General features: G+C 41.6%; 1 pseudogene; it reads left to right on the top strand.

Moving 5' to 3' along the window:
* Positions 1–13,055: 13,055 nt before the first annotated feature.
* On the top strand, positions 13,056–13,595 carry LOC100662687 (large ribosomal subunit protein uL23-like; annotated as a pseudogene).
* The last annotated feature ends 2,511 nt before the right edge of the window (positions 13,596–16,106 follow it).

The raw sequence follows: 16,106 nt of genomic DNA, 5'->3' as shown, positions 1-16,106 counted from the left end.
CATTATGAGCAGCACCTTAATGAGGTGAAAGGTACAAGATGGTTTGGATGGATGATATTAGAAGTTTCAATAATAGCTAGAGCTTGCTAATCAAAATCATTGCCATTGTCAGTAGGTGGTAGCCAATCAGTGTTCTGGAGATCATATTAATGATGTGATTTGGAAGAGTTTCAAGGAGACCACCAACCTTCAAAGAGATCATTCTCATTGTGAGACATAACTAATCAAAGTAGTAAAGCATAATGATTAGGAACAAGGGCTTTGGAGTCAGAAAGCCTGAATAAATCCCACTTGTGCTGCTTATTAATTGGGTAAATTGAATTCAGAGAGCAGAATTGTGTACATGCTGACATCTGGGGGCATCTTCACCAAGCATAGGTGGGGCTAAAGCTGCTCAGACCTGAAACAATCCTAAAACAGCACAGTCAGTATCTGGTAATTGCTGTTGGCCTTGAATCACTCAAGGATGACACCCTATAGTTCAAGCAGTAAGAGCACTTCTCCAAAACTCTCTCAAATTACCCTTTCAGAAGAGATGGCATATCAATCAGGGTCTTCATTGCAAAGAACACAGAAATCAAACCTCCCTAATATAAGCAGATATAAATGTATTGAAATCATATTGGATAAATCACAGAGTATTCACAGGACCAGAGACCAAACTTGAAGCCTAGAACAATGCCCACAATCATACCTTGAAACTAGTTCTGTGAATACTGTAAAGCCACAGGGCAGAGATGCCCTAACTTGGACAGCTAACTCCACCAGTTCTAGACCCCATGCCCTCGACAGTGCTGCCCCTGAAAACTAGGTGTGGTGGCTACCCCCGCTCCCAGCTTTGCCAGTTTTCCACGATCATTATGTCTTTACATGACTCACTTCTGATTCAAAATCTGGAGCAGATGTTTCCAGTTGGCTTAAACTGGAGATCTTTTCATTTTCTCACTGCAAAGGAGTCTGGGAAAGTATCTGGCATATTGAGCTTCTATAGCTGAAAATGGATTCTTCAGAAGGTACAAGGTTTCCCAGATGCAGGTAGGAGGCTCAGATGCTGGGTAACCAAAAAAGAAGGACAAATTCCTACTATGATCCATCCTTCTGGCTCCAACTTAAACATTCGATTATGCCTATGTTGTTGTTGTTAGGTGCTGTCGAGTAATTATGCTTACACTTACATGTATTAAAAAGAAAAACAGTTACTACCTTCCATAATTCTCCCTTATACAACCAAAACCATGATCATTCCATCCCTAAAAGGGTTCAATCAAAAACCTCACCTGTTACTGCACTGAGATCCAAGTCCAAGATTTCTCAGTAATGTCTGCCCTCCCTCAAGTTCTGATGAGATCTCATCTCACTATCTAGGTAGATGTTACTTTGTTTCTGCAACTTGTCACGCATAATTATACATAAAGATGTGTAATCTCTATTACCCATTTTTTTTAATATAGTACCTCAGCAGATCAAGGTTCATTCCCTGACACAATAACTCAAAAATTCATTCCAAATGGATACAAACCCTTGGTGCTCTCAAATGCATGTAAGCGTTGTGGTTTTACAATAACTTTAATCACCAGACATGGAATTTCTGGAAGGTACTCTGGGGATCCCTGGGTTTTATCCGTATTTCTCTCTTTTTCTTGGTAATCAAGATCAATGATCCTATCTAATATCATTACTCCTATGAGGATCCCCAAGTACCAGGTGGCAGACTCAGTGTCCCATTCAATGGAAAGGAAGTTGTGTCCCCCAGTGGAATCATCTTGCCCTTTGGTACTAAGACCTCCAAACCAGCACATTTCAGAGTAGTGGAGCTGAGAAATGAATTTCTGCAAATAGGACATTAGGTTTAGCATTGAGCATTGCCACTCCTTCTTCAATCCCCTCATTCCTGGACTTAAGGATTCTGGTTCTGGGAGACTACATGATACATTGATTCCTTGTTCAGAGTACATACTGTACCCTTTAGGACAACATCTAAACCTAGAAGATGGTGTGTCCCAGATGCTGCTCTCAGTCTTTATTTTATTTAATTTTTCCTTCTATAAAGTCAGGTATTCTGGGTGATAGATTTGGGGAAAAGCAGTGAATCCACAAGAATCAACAAGTCCCCTGACTTCACCTGGAAGCCATTTATATTGTGGCAAAAAATAAGCCATTTATTGACTCCACAGATGATGATGCTGTCAGAAACACAGCCAACAGAGAAGGCGAATCTATATACAGAACAAATGTCTATTCTAGTTATGAAAAAAAAAAAAAAAAAAAAGCCTCCTCTGTGATCGAAGGGGTATAATAGCACCAACTTTCTCCCAGCTAGTAGGTTTGCCCTTCAGGGCATGATAACCTGTCAGGAACATGGGTTGGTCAGGAACTTGCAAAATGGGCTCTCAGCAGCGGCAAAGGCCAAATCATCCTGGGTGAGGTCAAGTCCTTCTTACTGTGTCTACCCATGTGTAACCTCCATTCCTGCAAATTTTACCCTGTTGTTAATAAGCCATTGAGCAAGCACTGGAATAGATTTAGTTAAAAGCAGTGAATCCATAAAGATCAAAAAATCTCCCTGCCTCTTCAAACTGACATACACTGAGCAGGAAACTGTCTATTTGGTTTTTAAGAGCCTATCCTACCCATTCTGGGCCTGGTCTAAATAGTCCCTCCATATAACCCTTCTCCAGCCTTCGCATCTGCAATCTTGTTTCTTCCAGATCTCTGACCACTCAGGAAAACTATTAGATCAGACTAGACTCCTTTTTTTCAGGCAATTGACTCAGGAAAAGAATTCTCTTCCTTCTAGGAAAAGTGGACATGGGACAACGGAATATGACATTTAACCCTCTGCCAGTGGCTAACTGGAACTACCAGTTGGGATATTGATCTTGTATATAATGACATAAAATGTTGAAAGAGAGAATTTAAAAAAGTTTCTATATGTGTTAGTCAGGGCCCAAGAGGGTGAGGCCAAGATGGAGTTAAATATCCAAGAATTCTATTTCAAAGAATGCCTGTTTGAGAGAAAATAGGGAGGAGCTGGAGAAAGCTGAGCTGTCAGACTAGGAGGCAATTCTGACCCCAGGTGAAGAAGAAAGGGAGAGAAGATTGGATGGAAGCATTCTAGACTACCATTCAGTCTAAGCAAGTCTTGGCAAATGCCATTTGTGAGTCCTTAAGCCAAAATTGGCCATCAGAGGTGTCCAGTGTCCCAGGAACTGGTCTGCTTTAGTATCCTGCTACGCTCAGTCATTAGCTGGAAGCAGCCATGGGAGACAGAGGAGTCAAAAATTTCAACACACAATGACTGGCCCTTGGTCAATTATGCTCCCTAGAGTTAGAGGCCTGTGAGGTGCATTTTCCTGGCCACTACAAAAGATAATACATCTTCAGTTATCCCAGAAAAAATAAGAAGAGGCTACTGGTGAAATTTTTTTTTTTTAATACTTTGGTTTATAATATCAAAAATTCTGCCTCCCTGACTAGTCTATTTCTAAGTTGAATGTTTAAGTTTCATTCATCTTCTCTTTTCTCCAAATTTCCTAATGATATTTAAAAAATTTTAATCATGCACATGGACCCACTTTATTACAATAATAAAGGGTCAAGATGGAGATATCACTAAGAGAAGCCAATGGTCACTAAACCGGCCCTCATAAAACGGTCCTTCCTGAGTGGTCCACTCCAGTCAAAGGCCTGCTCCTCAGTTTTGTAGGTCCAGAAACCTGACTATGCAGTATAACCAGTGATGATCAACCTTAGGGGCATTAACCCAAAGTAACAAAATTTACACCTGTTGATAGATAAACCAGATACTAATGCATTAATTTATAGTAAGAATATGATTTCCAGGATAACCTGAATAAATATTCATGTCAGTTAATCAGGGCATATCTTCCATTCACTTAGGAATCTACATGGAGAAGGAAATTATACTTATGAGTTTGTTTGGTGAGTATAGAATCAGGGGAAAGAATTAATTAAAGACAACATGATTCAGGAACAAAGCTTAGGAGTCAGAGCAAGGTTCTTTGTACAATGCCTTTGTAGTAAACTGTTTCACCCATAAGACACTGATGGCATCTTTATTTTCAGATAATGATTTTATTTAAACCTTCTTGGAGTGCATTTCATAATTCTTCCATGTCCTGACCTAAGTAATACAATAAAATCAACATTTATTACAATTATAATTCCAAATATATTAAATTGATCAATATGTTATCATGCAATTTTTACTGTCTGGTCAGATCTCAATATTTTATGTTGTTGGATTGATTTGGGGCTGGGCTCCTCTTCCACAACTCTGTCCATGTATTCCAGGTTTCAGATGTACCAGGAAAGCCATGTTTATGTTTTTCTGCTATTCTCTTTCTCTCAGTACTCCTGGCACATCTCTACTCATTTTTCAAGTTTATAAAATCACATTTCAAGTATTGTTTCCCCTGGAAAGTCTTTCAACACCTCCAAATTTCCACCCAGTCCTGGGAAGCTGGGTGGTCCTTCCTCTGGGAACCCAATATAATGTCTTTTTTTGCAGCACCTATCATGTGATACTGTGACATCAACCACAATGGTGTGTGCTCCTGCTGTGCCAGCTTCCATTGGCTAACTGGTTATGTAAACTGGCCAGAAGCAGTTAATAATGGAGTATGGGCTCCTGGGAGGCCTGATGTCAGCACAGAGGATAAAGAGTCAGGTGTGAGTGGTGAGTTTGGGACCTTAAAAAGGAATTGAGTCAGGAGCAGATAAGATTAGGAATAGACTGGGGAGTGCACAGGGAGACAAACACACTATGGTAGATGGTTTAGGACTTAGGCCATTAAGAAGACAAGGGCATCAGGCCATTTCTGGTGCTGAGGCAAGTAGATCACAGAGCTTAAAAGCAAAATAACAGTTGTTTTCTCTTATGCGTAGCTGTCTTAACCTTTAGGCTGTGAGTTCTTTGAGGACATGACTTACGTTTATATTCTCACCCTAGCGGAGTACCTGGCACATCATTGAAATAATGGATGGATAGATGAATGGGTCAATGAACTGACAGGTGAATGGATGGATAGATTTTCAAACCCAGTGCTTAGGATTGCTACTCCATGTTTTTTGCTCTGTTATGTCTTATTCAACTTTTATTTATATCTTTATTTAACAAACTGTTTCCCTATGAGACTGTGTTAGAGGTTATAGTAAAATTTTGCCAAATATGATGTTTGTCATCTTGTTTATAATAATCTTTGAGAAATATTATATTCTAAATTTTTGTTTATTGGTTTAGAATTTACTTATACAGTTAGATTTTTGGCCTTGGCAAGTGAGAAACTTTTTTTTTCTTTTTAAATTACATTGGAAAAATAATAACATGCCTGTTAATACCTTAGAACAGTATTTGTATACATGTAAGTATCTGTATAAAAGTGTACATGTATATGTTAATTACCATAGGGTCGCTATGAGTCGGAATCGACTCGATGGCACTGGGTTTTTTGGGTTTTTTTTTTTAACATTATTAAGGTTTGAAGAAATTTGGACAAATATTAAAGCATATCATTTTGGGGAAAGTTTCTCTGCCTATAGAAAATGTCACTGTAGCTTAGTCTATTGCATAAGGCACAAAATGATGAGTAAAATTAACAGTAAAGTATTTCAGTATGTTTAAGTTCAAATGGTATATGCCAAATGAGCAGATTTTGCAACTTGAGAAAACAAAGAATTGCACCAAAATAGAACCAGAAATATGAGGATGCTGAAAAAAGAATGGACAGATACATTTAATACCAATTAATGTCTATATGATAAATTATTAAGGGAAGTTGGTTCTTTGGATTGTGCACTTTGGATTAAAAAGCAATGGTTGTATACACATTGAAAAGAAAACTGGCTAAAACTAAAGTTATAACCAAGGAAATATAGATTGGCTGCCAAAGAAGCCAGCTTAGTTTTTCAGACTAGGTTCTGAACGCTTTCCAGGGCTTCTTGGAAATCAATGGTTTTAAGGATACTATTTCCCACACTCAACTTTCAAATGTGCGCTTTCTGACACTGAGCTGAGTACTATGCCTTCAGTCTGCTCCTTCTCATTTTCTAGTCCCCTTTCATTTTCCAAAAGAAAGACATGCATCTCACCAAACAGAGAAACGATTTGAGAATGCAGAGTTCCTGAGAGAGAGCTGAGACAGCAGTCAGGAGAGCTTTGGTAAGAAATAATAGAGGGCAGCTTCTTGCTTCATCCAGGAGACTAAAACTCAAGTAGGGCCACATGTCTCTGTCAATATCAGAATTAAAATTCAGTTAACGCATGCAGTATGGTTTACAGTATGCCTGGTGCAACCTATTAAGGACATTGAAATCCAGCATTTATACACAGGGCGACTCCTAGGAATAACCACATCACCCTGTTCATGATTGATTCTGCTCATTCGAAGGTCTACAGCAATCTATCCTGTTCAAGTAGTGTATACAGGTGTGGGAGACACAGTACTAACACCAAGGTTATTAGCAGTGTTACAAGTCTTCGGGGGATCTCACCCATGCAGGAGGATGTTGGGAAAACAAGTACTTAAGGTCCTCAACTGGCTCACAAGTCCAGTTCTTAAAGTTTTAATGAGTTTGCCCCTCAGCATCCAGCAGGGTAGTTTTTTTTACTCAAGTATGGTGGATCCAAGCTTTCAGCCTGTCAAGTTTGACAACTGTTGGGGTAGCCAAGAGGGCTTTAAAGGGGCCAGTCCTCTTCTTCTGAAGGGGGTTGGCTTGCCACACCTTGAGAAGGACCCAAACACCGGGCTGGAATGGATGGAGGGACACCTGTGACTCATGTGGGCTCCTCAGGTGAGAAGACAGAGTCACCCAAAAGAACTGCAAGTATTTAGTAACTTGAACATTTCCAACCTCATGAAGAGAGGGAGACTGGTCATTATTAAGGCAAGCTACATTGGTCATATTGGAGTTCTCTAGTAAAGGCACCCGGATAACAGTTCAAATGGACTAAGTTTTATTTTGCCTCTAGGGGCAGACCAAACTCTCAAAAGGGCCATAGGCAGTGCCTTTGTCCATACCATCTTGGTCTCTCAGTACAGCTTTGCTAGATGCCTCTTCAGAATCTGGTTAGCACACTCTACTTTACTGCGGGACTGGAGTCTGCAGGCTGTGTGTAAGTTCCAACTAATGTCCAGGGCAGTCGCTACAAATTGCACCCTCAAGGCCACAAAATGGGGCCCATTGTTGCTACCAATGGAGGTAGGAGGCCCAAATAGAGGGATGATGTAGTTCAGGAGGTGCTTCACAAACTTAGTGGCCTTTTCAGTCCTGCAAGGAAAAGCTATGACCCAGTTTGTGAAGGTGTTGGTAAAGATTAGCAGATATTTGTAATTTCCAGGAGCTTGAGGCATATCAGGGAAATCCACCTGCCAGTTGTCTCCAGGCATTGTCCCTATTTGCTGGACCCCTGAGGGCACTTCAGCAGTGTTCTTGGGATTATTTTTTGCACAGGTAGGGCAGGTCTTTATCACTGCTGAAATAGTGGTGTGGGCCTTTGGTACAATTAAATGTCTCTTAACACAATAATATAATGGTATCAAAAGCCTGTTGCTCTGTCCCAGTCCATTTTAAGGGATCTGTGTCTCTTTCCTCTAAGGCCTGGTGTGCAGGCTTGGCAATAAGTCCAAAATTTTGGATCCACATGTGGCAAAAACCAGCCATTCTGCAGATAGCATTTTTTCACGTGCGGAGGAATTCTCACTCTCCCTGTCTGATTATAAAACCTAGATAAATTATCTCCTTATGGTTGACCTGAGCTTTTTCTTCTGAGATCTGATACCCTGCATTTCCTAGAAAATTCAAAGTCTCTGTAGTATTCTGAAGGCAGTCATACTCACTGTGGCTGGCAATGAGTAAATCTTCCACATACTGGAGGAGTATACTACTGGTCAGACTCAGTTGTCTCAGTTCCTTAGCTGGGGTGGAATCTAAAAGAGCGGAGCTGTTTTTAAACCCCTGGGAAAGGACCTGAAAGCAAAGTTGTTGCTTTTGTCCATTGCCCAGGTCGTCCCATTCAAAGGCAAAAATTTCCTGGATTTTTTTTTTCCACTTGGGTACAGAAGGATGCATCCTTCAGATACAGTACAGTGAATCCGGAAAAAAAACTGGGCAATATGGTCCATATCAGGGGAGATGGATTGGGAACTACAGGGTGAACCATGACTGTTACCTGGTTGATGGGTCGCAGATCCTGAATGAAACCAGTATTCTCCATTTTTTCTTCTTTACCGGGACTGACACAGTCTGAGCAGTCCATGTTTCAGGTATCTGATGATGATCTTTCCCAGTGCCTGTTGGACCTCCAACTGAATGGAGTACTGCTTCAGTCAGAGGGGTGGTGGGCAACTATGCTGGGTAGGGGCTTGACCGCCACCAGGGGAACATTTTTGGTCCCTCCTGGCACCTTGTTGGGCCATGCCCACAAGACCACTGCACCCATGATATCTGGCCCTATCCAATCCCCGGAAGTGTACTTCTGCACTATAACTGATGGGTGACTCAGCAGTAAGGGCCATCTGTTGTTGCTATCCATGTTCTGGTGGTGCCTGCATCTGCACAATCCCTTTATCAAAAGAAATTTGAGGTTTCAGTTTGCATAACAATTCTCTTTTCATTAAGGAAATGGGACAGTCAGGAATGTAGAGAAAAAAATGTTAGCGACTTCCTTTGTATGGAGTAGGTTAGAGGCTGCAGGAAGGCTCCCATGACTGACACAGTTTGTTTCATTGGGGCTGTCTTTCTGTGTCAGGACAGAGTGGATTGCTCTGGTATCCACTAGAAACCACACAGCCCCCTCCCACCTTCATTATAACTAGAGGCTCAGGTGGGGGACTCATCTCCAGTCCTCCTCAATCCAAGTCTTCCCCTACTGGCATCATGGGGCACTGGATAGCCCCAGGCTCTTTCTTACCTCTGGGCAGGAATTTAGGGAACTCTCTCTTCCAATGCCCTCTCTCTTTGCACCAGGTAATTGGCCTCAGCTTAACGGAGTTGGGACTTCTCACTTCCTTCTTTCTTCCAGGGCCCTTCTCTTCTTGGGCCACTGGGAGACAGGTCATTTTCCTGCAAGGTGGTGGCCAGGAATGTGGCCTGTCTCTTCTGATTGGTGATTTTTCTCTTTTTCTGTTCCTGGTATCTGTTGGAATATACCTGGTAGGCAAGTTCAACAAGCCGTGAGATCCCCAGCTCTACACCTCCCTCAATTTTTTGGAGTTTTCTCCATGTTTCTGCGGCATTTTCCCTGATAAAAATTATACTCACCATGCAAAGGTTTTTGGGACTTTCAGCGTCCACGTTTGCAAACTGTCTAAAAGCCTCATAAATTCTTTCCAGAAACGTAGAGGGATCTTCAGTTGGTTTTTGTTTGATGCCGTATATTTTGCTAAGGTTTTTTGTTTGTTTGTTTGTTTGTTTAGGGACCCCTTTCTTCAACCCTTCTAAAGGCACGCCCTTTGATAAGCAAGGCGGGTCCATCCCTCAGCCATATTCCGATCCCAGCCAGGGTCTCCTAAAGCGGAAGTCTCTGCCCCTGGCTGATTTACTGCCTGCACTTCATGGCATCTGTCAGCCTCAGCCTTAACCTTTTCTACGACCATGCACCTTTCTTTTGGGATCGGGAGAACTTCCAGCAGCTTCTGACAAACTGCCCAATTAGGGTTATGGGTGCAGAAGTTGGAGGCAAAAAGATCCTGCATTCTCGTAGAGTCTTCCCAATACCCAAAATAACAACAACAACAAAAAAAACCCCAAACCCACTGCCGTCGAGTTGATTCCAACTCATAGTGACCCTATAGCCAGGGCAATGGTTTTTCCAGTTAGAAAGGTCACTTGTTGAGAAAGGTGATGGACCCAGACCATGTCAGCGTCTCTTGCCAGGACTTATCTGGGGTGGGGGGGTGCATGCCCCTGGGCTTGACAGTGCTATGGCTTTCCTGAGAATAGGTCACCCTCATGTTACTTTCATTCTTCCTAGTCATTGAATTGGGGCACCCAAACGTGGTTCCACTCCATGGACAGTCCAACACTGGGGCAGAAGGGCTTGGGAGGAGTGGATGTAGGGACTGAGAGGGTTTAGTAGCCATTGCCAGCACTGCCACTTCTCCTGGAATGGAAGCATAAAGGGACAGCAAAGAGGCAGGCAAGGACAACAAAGATTCTTCTTTGGGGTCGGAGGGGAGGGCTGGTTGTAGCAATCCACTGGCCCCCTTTCTGGATTAGAATTTTATATTTCTTCTTCAATCCTTTGTCCTGATATAGAGTCATAAAGGCTTCCACATAATACTTTCCATCTCATTTACCCTCACGAGTACAGAAAAGATCACATTGAGGACAGTATTATAATTTAGAGGCCCATTTTTTTTTTTTTGCTAGCCACTTATCCCCATCTGCCAATTCATATTGCGATCATGTGGTGTTACAAAAGAAAATCATCTGTTTCTTTTTCATAGGGTTTGACCTGAAATAGTCTCAGTTCTTAAGGATGTATCCTAGCAGGCTGCATTCCAGAATCCCTTGAACATTCCCCATTCTCTGGACATGCACACACTGACACACTCACACAACCTAATTCGGTGCACCAACCTAATAACAGGTACCTAGAGCCTTTCATGCACTCAAGGGTCGATTCCTCCCATTTCTTGCAACTCTTCTAAGGCCTTATCTAGGTACTTACCAAATAAACTAGGTGCATTTCATGTCTCACATGAAGTCACTGTCGGATCTGAGGTGGACTGGCTTCCAGGACTGTCCCAAGGTCTCTGGGAGAAATCTCCAGGTGGCACCAGATGTGAGGGTCAATCTGTTGTCCAGTCTGCCTCTGAAACCGAGCAGATGGCTTGCCAGAAACATTGTTGGGTAGAAACCCTAGGTTCTGCTAGGCATGACTCATCAGCCAATAAATGAGAGACTGAGTGGAAGAGTGGAAAGGTGCCTTTATTTCATCGCACAAGGAAAGGAATAGTCAGAGCTGCTGCCACAAAAACTGTTCAGAGAGGGTGAGAGGGAAGGTTACTTTTAAGGAAGTTACAAATAGGAAGTTCGTACAAGTTACATCAGCATCATTCTTAATCATACCACTCAGGCATAATGAGGTTTACACATAACTTCATGAATTGCATGTTCAGAAAATGGCAGTTTTAAACTCCATGAGAGGCAGGTAAGTTACTATGTATGAGGTATTTAATGAGCTAAAATGTAAGATAACATGTCAACATGGTGCCTGTCTTGAATTGAATTGTGTCCCCCCAAAATATCTGTCAACTTCACTAGTCCATGATTCCTAGTATTGTGTGATTGTCCACCATTTTGTCATCTGATGTGATTTTCTTATGTGTTGTAAATCCTATCTCTATGCTGTTGATGAGGTGGGATTAGTGGCAGTTATGTTAATCAGGCAGTACTCAATCTGCAAGATTAGGTTGTGTCTTAAGCCAATCTACTTTGAGATATAAAAGAGAGAAGCAAGCAGAGAGACATAGGGAACCTCATATCTCCAAGAAACAACAGCCAGGAGAATAGCATGTCCTTTGGACCCTGGGGTCCCTAAGCTGAGAAGCTCCCTGACCAGGGAAGGTTGGTGACAAGGACCTTCCCCCAGAGCCAACAGAGAAAAAAAGCCTTTCCCTGGACCTGGCACCCTGGAATCGGACTTGTAGCATTATAGACTGTGAGAGAATGAATCTCTCTTTGTTAAAGCCATCCACTTGTAATATTTCTTTTATAGCAGCACGAAATAACTAAGACAGCACATAAAGTGGTTTCTGTCAATTTCCTCTAGTTTTGGGCAGCAGTTAAGGAGAAGGGAACCAGGATTTTAAGGTAAAGCTATGGGGGGTATGAAACAAAGGAACCAAGATTTTAATGTAAAGCTACACGGTGTGCCAAGCAAGCTGCATGAAAAAACCCCACTGTTGTCCAGTTGATTCCGACTCATAGTGACCCTACAGGACAGAGTAGAACTGCCCGGTAGAGTTTCCAAGGAGCGCCTGGCAGATTCAAACTGCCAACCTCTTGGTCAGCAGCCTAGCACTTAACCATTACGCCACCGAGGTAGTGGAATTTCCGCAGCCTAGGGACCTCCATCTTAAAGAGACAAGCAGCAGCACCAGCATGTAGAGCGGAGGGCAAACTTGCAGTACTCTCAGTCTCACCGCGGCAGGTCCTTCATCTAGTGCCTCAGAAATCCCGTCCTGTGGCCACTCCTCTTGCCTCTCCAGGCCCCTCTGCTCCTGAGGAATGGAACCAGCAGGGCTGTGCATTCGTGAGGGAAACTTGGGAGGCGGCAGTGACCACAGCCTTACGCTGCCCACATTGCCCAGAAAGGCTGTTATGCTGCGCCTGACTGTAGTGCTGTAGCTGACAGGTTCATTCCAGATAGTACCGCTTATAGTCACTGGTTGTGAAGTTAAGGTGCTGATGTGGAAATACAGGGGAACAGAGACAGGTCTTTTATTGGAAGGTCAAACCAGGAAATGTAGCCCCTTAAATATTTTCTTTGAGCAGAAGGGAAAAAAAAAATCTATCCTTATCATTTAGAATATTATGTATTTGATAACCTATCTGGTAATTCAGTAATGCCAATTATTGTATTGATTTTTAAATTGAAGTACATATATTTAAACTATGGTATTTTATTATACCCTGTATACTTATTTACAAACATGCACACACAAAATTATCAAGGTTTTTAATCCTGGAGGACTCATGTTTTTAATCTCATACAAATTAGATATTCGAAAAATATTTGCTGATTCTATTTGATTGAACCTTAAAAGGTGTTTTTCTAGGTTCTTTTAACTGCAAAACAGTTATGACAATTACAGGTAAAATCTATAAAAAGACTTTCAACTCTAAATTCAGTACGAAAATTATTACTTGCAAGCATCAATAAGCAAATGGATTTTTGGTTTTACCTTAGAATACCCATTGTTTATTTTAGGTCAATAAATATTGACTAGACTTTTCCATCTGATTTATTGAACAAATGGAAAATAATATTTAAACCTGAAAAATACTTTACAGCTTTTCTTACGAAGATGGCGCCGAAAGCCAAGAAGGAAGCCCCTGCCCCTCCAAAACTGAAGCCAAAGCAAAGGCGTTGAAGGCGAAAAAGGCAGTGCTGAAAGGCGTCCATAACCACACAAAAAAAAAGAAGATCCGCACTTCACCCACCTTCCGGCGGCCCAAGACACTGAGGCTGCGAAGGCAGCCCAAATATCCTCGGAAGAGCGCCCCCAGGAGAAACAAGCTTGACCACTATGCCATCATCAAGTTCCCTCTGACCGCTGAGTCAGCCATGAAGAAGATAGAAGATAACAACACACTTGTGTTCATTGTGGACGTCAAGGCCAACAAGCACCAGATCAAACAGGCTGTGAAGAAGCTCTATGACATTGATGTGGCCAAGGTCAACACCTTGATTAGACCCGATGGAGAGAAGAAGGCATATGTTCGACTGGCTCCTGACTATGATGCTTTGGATGTTGCCAACAAAATTGGGATCATATAAACTGAGTCCAGCTGGCTAATTCTAAATATAAATTTTTTCACCACAAAAAAAAAAAATACTTTCCAATATTTTCAGTCAGGTCAAAAATACACCATCATTCAACAGCATATAAGCAACATATTTTAAATATTTAAACTAATTTTATCAAGTATCTATGTAACAACAGAAAAAGATATGCAATTGTTAATTATGTTACTTAATGCAATTGCTTAATTGAATCTTAGAGTTTCAACTATTACTTCCTAAAAATATATAATGTTCTAAAATGTTCAATGTGAATAATTGATAGTCTCTGTAATTAACACCTACTAATCCATAAAAAAAAAAACTTTTTTTTAATCTATTTTGGTTTTTAGTAAATTTTATTACCTCACTTGTATCATCTAATATACTCTTAGTTATTGTGTAAGTTACTATTCTTTTTTTGTAGACAACAGAAATCAAATCTGGCTAACTTTAGCAAGATGAATTTACTAGAAAGATGCCAGGAGCTCACAAAATCATTGCCTTGGTCATTGTCTTCGTTACTTAGTGCTGCTATAACAGAGATACCACAAGTGGATGGCTTTAACAAAGAGAAATTTATTTTCTCACAATCTAGTAGGTTACAAGCCCAAATTCAAGGTGTCGGCTCCAGTGGAAGGCTTTCTCTGTCAGCTCTGGAGGAAGATCCTTGTCTGCAATCTTCCCCTGGCCGAGGAGCTCCTCAGGCTCAGGGACACCAAGTCCAAAGGATGCGTTCTGCTCCTGGTGCTGCTTTCTTCATGGTATGAGGTCCCCAACTCTCTGCTGCTTCCCTCCTTTTATCTCTTGAGAGATAAAAGGTGGTGCAGGCCACACCCCAGGGAAACTCCCTTTACCTTGGATCAGGGAAGTGACCTGAGTAAGGGTGGTGTTACAATCCCACCTTAATCCTCTCAACATAAAATTACAATCACAAAATGGAGGACAACCACACAATACTGTCAATCTATGACAGTCATCTAGTGCTGCTATAACATAAATACCACAAGTGGATAGCTTTAACAAAGAGAAGTTTATTCTCTCACAGTCCAGTAGGCTAGAAGTCCAAATTCAGGGCACCAGCTCCAGGGGAAGGCTTTCTTTCTCTGTTGGCACTGGAGGAAGGTCCTTGTCATCAGTCTTTCCTTGGTCTGGGAACATCTCAGCTCAGGAACCTCAGATCCAAAGGACATACTCTGCTCCTGGCGCTGCTTTCTTGGTGGTATGAGGTTCTCATGTCTGTCTCTTTTATACCTCAAAAGAGATTGGCTTAATACACTACCTAATCTTGTAGCCCTCATCAGTATAATTGTCTCTCATCCATCTTATTTTACATCATAGTGATAGGATTTACAACATATAGGAAATTTACATAAAATGGCGGACAATCACACAATACTGGGACTCAGGGCCCTGCTAAGTTGACAGATATTTTGGGGGGACAGAATTCAATCCACGACACATTGTGAACCTGGAGAAACATATTTGAGAAGGGAAGACATCAAGGCAGACTTTGGGTTCAAAATAATTATCTTATGGTAGGATTAAAATTTGGAAGTAATGACAGGCCATGTTGTTGTTGTTAGTTGGCATCCAGACATTTCCGACTTATAGAGACCCTACGTACAACAGAATGAAACACCGCCCAGTCCTGCACCACCCTCACAATCATTGCTAAGTTTGAGCCCATTGTTGCAGCCACTGTGTCAATCCATTCATTGAAGGTCTTTCTCTTTTTCTCTGACCCTCTACTTTGCCAAGCATTATGTCCTTCTGCAGGGACTGGTTCCTCCTGATAACATGTCCAAAGTACGTGAGACAAGTCTCACCATTCTCACTTCCAAGGAGCACTCTAGCTGTACTTCTGTTAAGACAGACTTGTTTGTTCTTCTCACAGTCCATGAGAGGCTATAATTCATATCAAACTCCAAAATCCAAAGATATGCAAATAAACATTTCAGTAAGATGTGCAAATTTCAACAAATTGTCCTTGACACTGGAGTATCCATCCATCTAAACCCCTAAGACATCGCTGGCGTAGAAAAGTCCTGCATTTTCATAAGATGTATATTTTTCCTTCTGGTATGTTTTTATATTAGCAATGCATGAATGCTGCCTGCTATTTCTTGCTCCTCATGTTGTATTACAATACCCATCAGTAGAGTGGTCCAGCATGATATTCTGTAAGATGGTAAGATGGTTAAGATCTCTGTGGACTAAATTGGAGTCCCTGAGGTTGGAGGGTAGAGTTCACCCAGAGGCACCTTGGGAGAAAGGCTGAACAATCTACTTCTGAAAACTCATCCACTGAAATCTCTATGGAGCACAGTGTTACTCTGACACACATGGGATTGCCTTTATGGATAATGAGGTGATCTTGGGAATGGAATCTATAGACAGTGGAACTGCAAGTCATAAGGAGCTGGGAACCTGACACGAGAGTGTTATTCCCATTCTGGGGGGGGGGGGGTTGTTGTTTCTTTGTTTTTTCTGTTGCTTGCAGCTGAACCTAACGTTAATTAATGTACCAAGCAAGGAAAATACATAAAAAAAGAAATTTCAACATTAACAAAAG

Source organism: Loxodonta africana, chromosome 13, assembly GCF_030014295.1.
Source record: "Loxodonta africana isolate mLoxAfr1 chromosome 13, mLoxAfr1.hap2, whole genome shotgun sequence".
Lineage (NCBI taxonomy): Eukaryota > Metazoa > Chordata > Mammalia > Proboscidea > Elephantidae > Loxodonta > Loxodonta africana.
The sequence above is the reverse complement of the archived record's forward strand: the minus strand, read 5'-3'. Positions and strand labels throughout refer to the sequence as shown.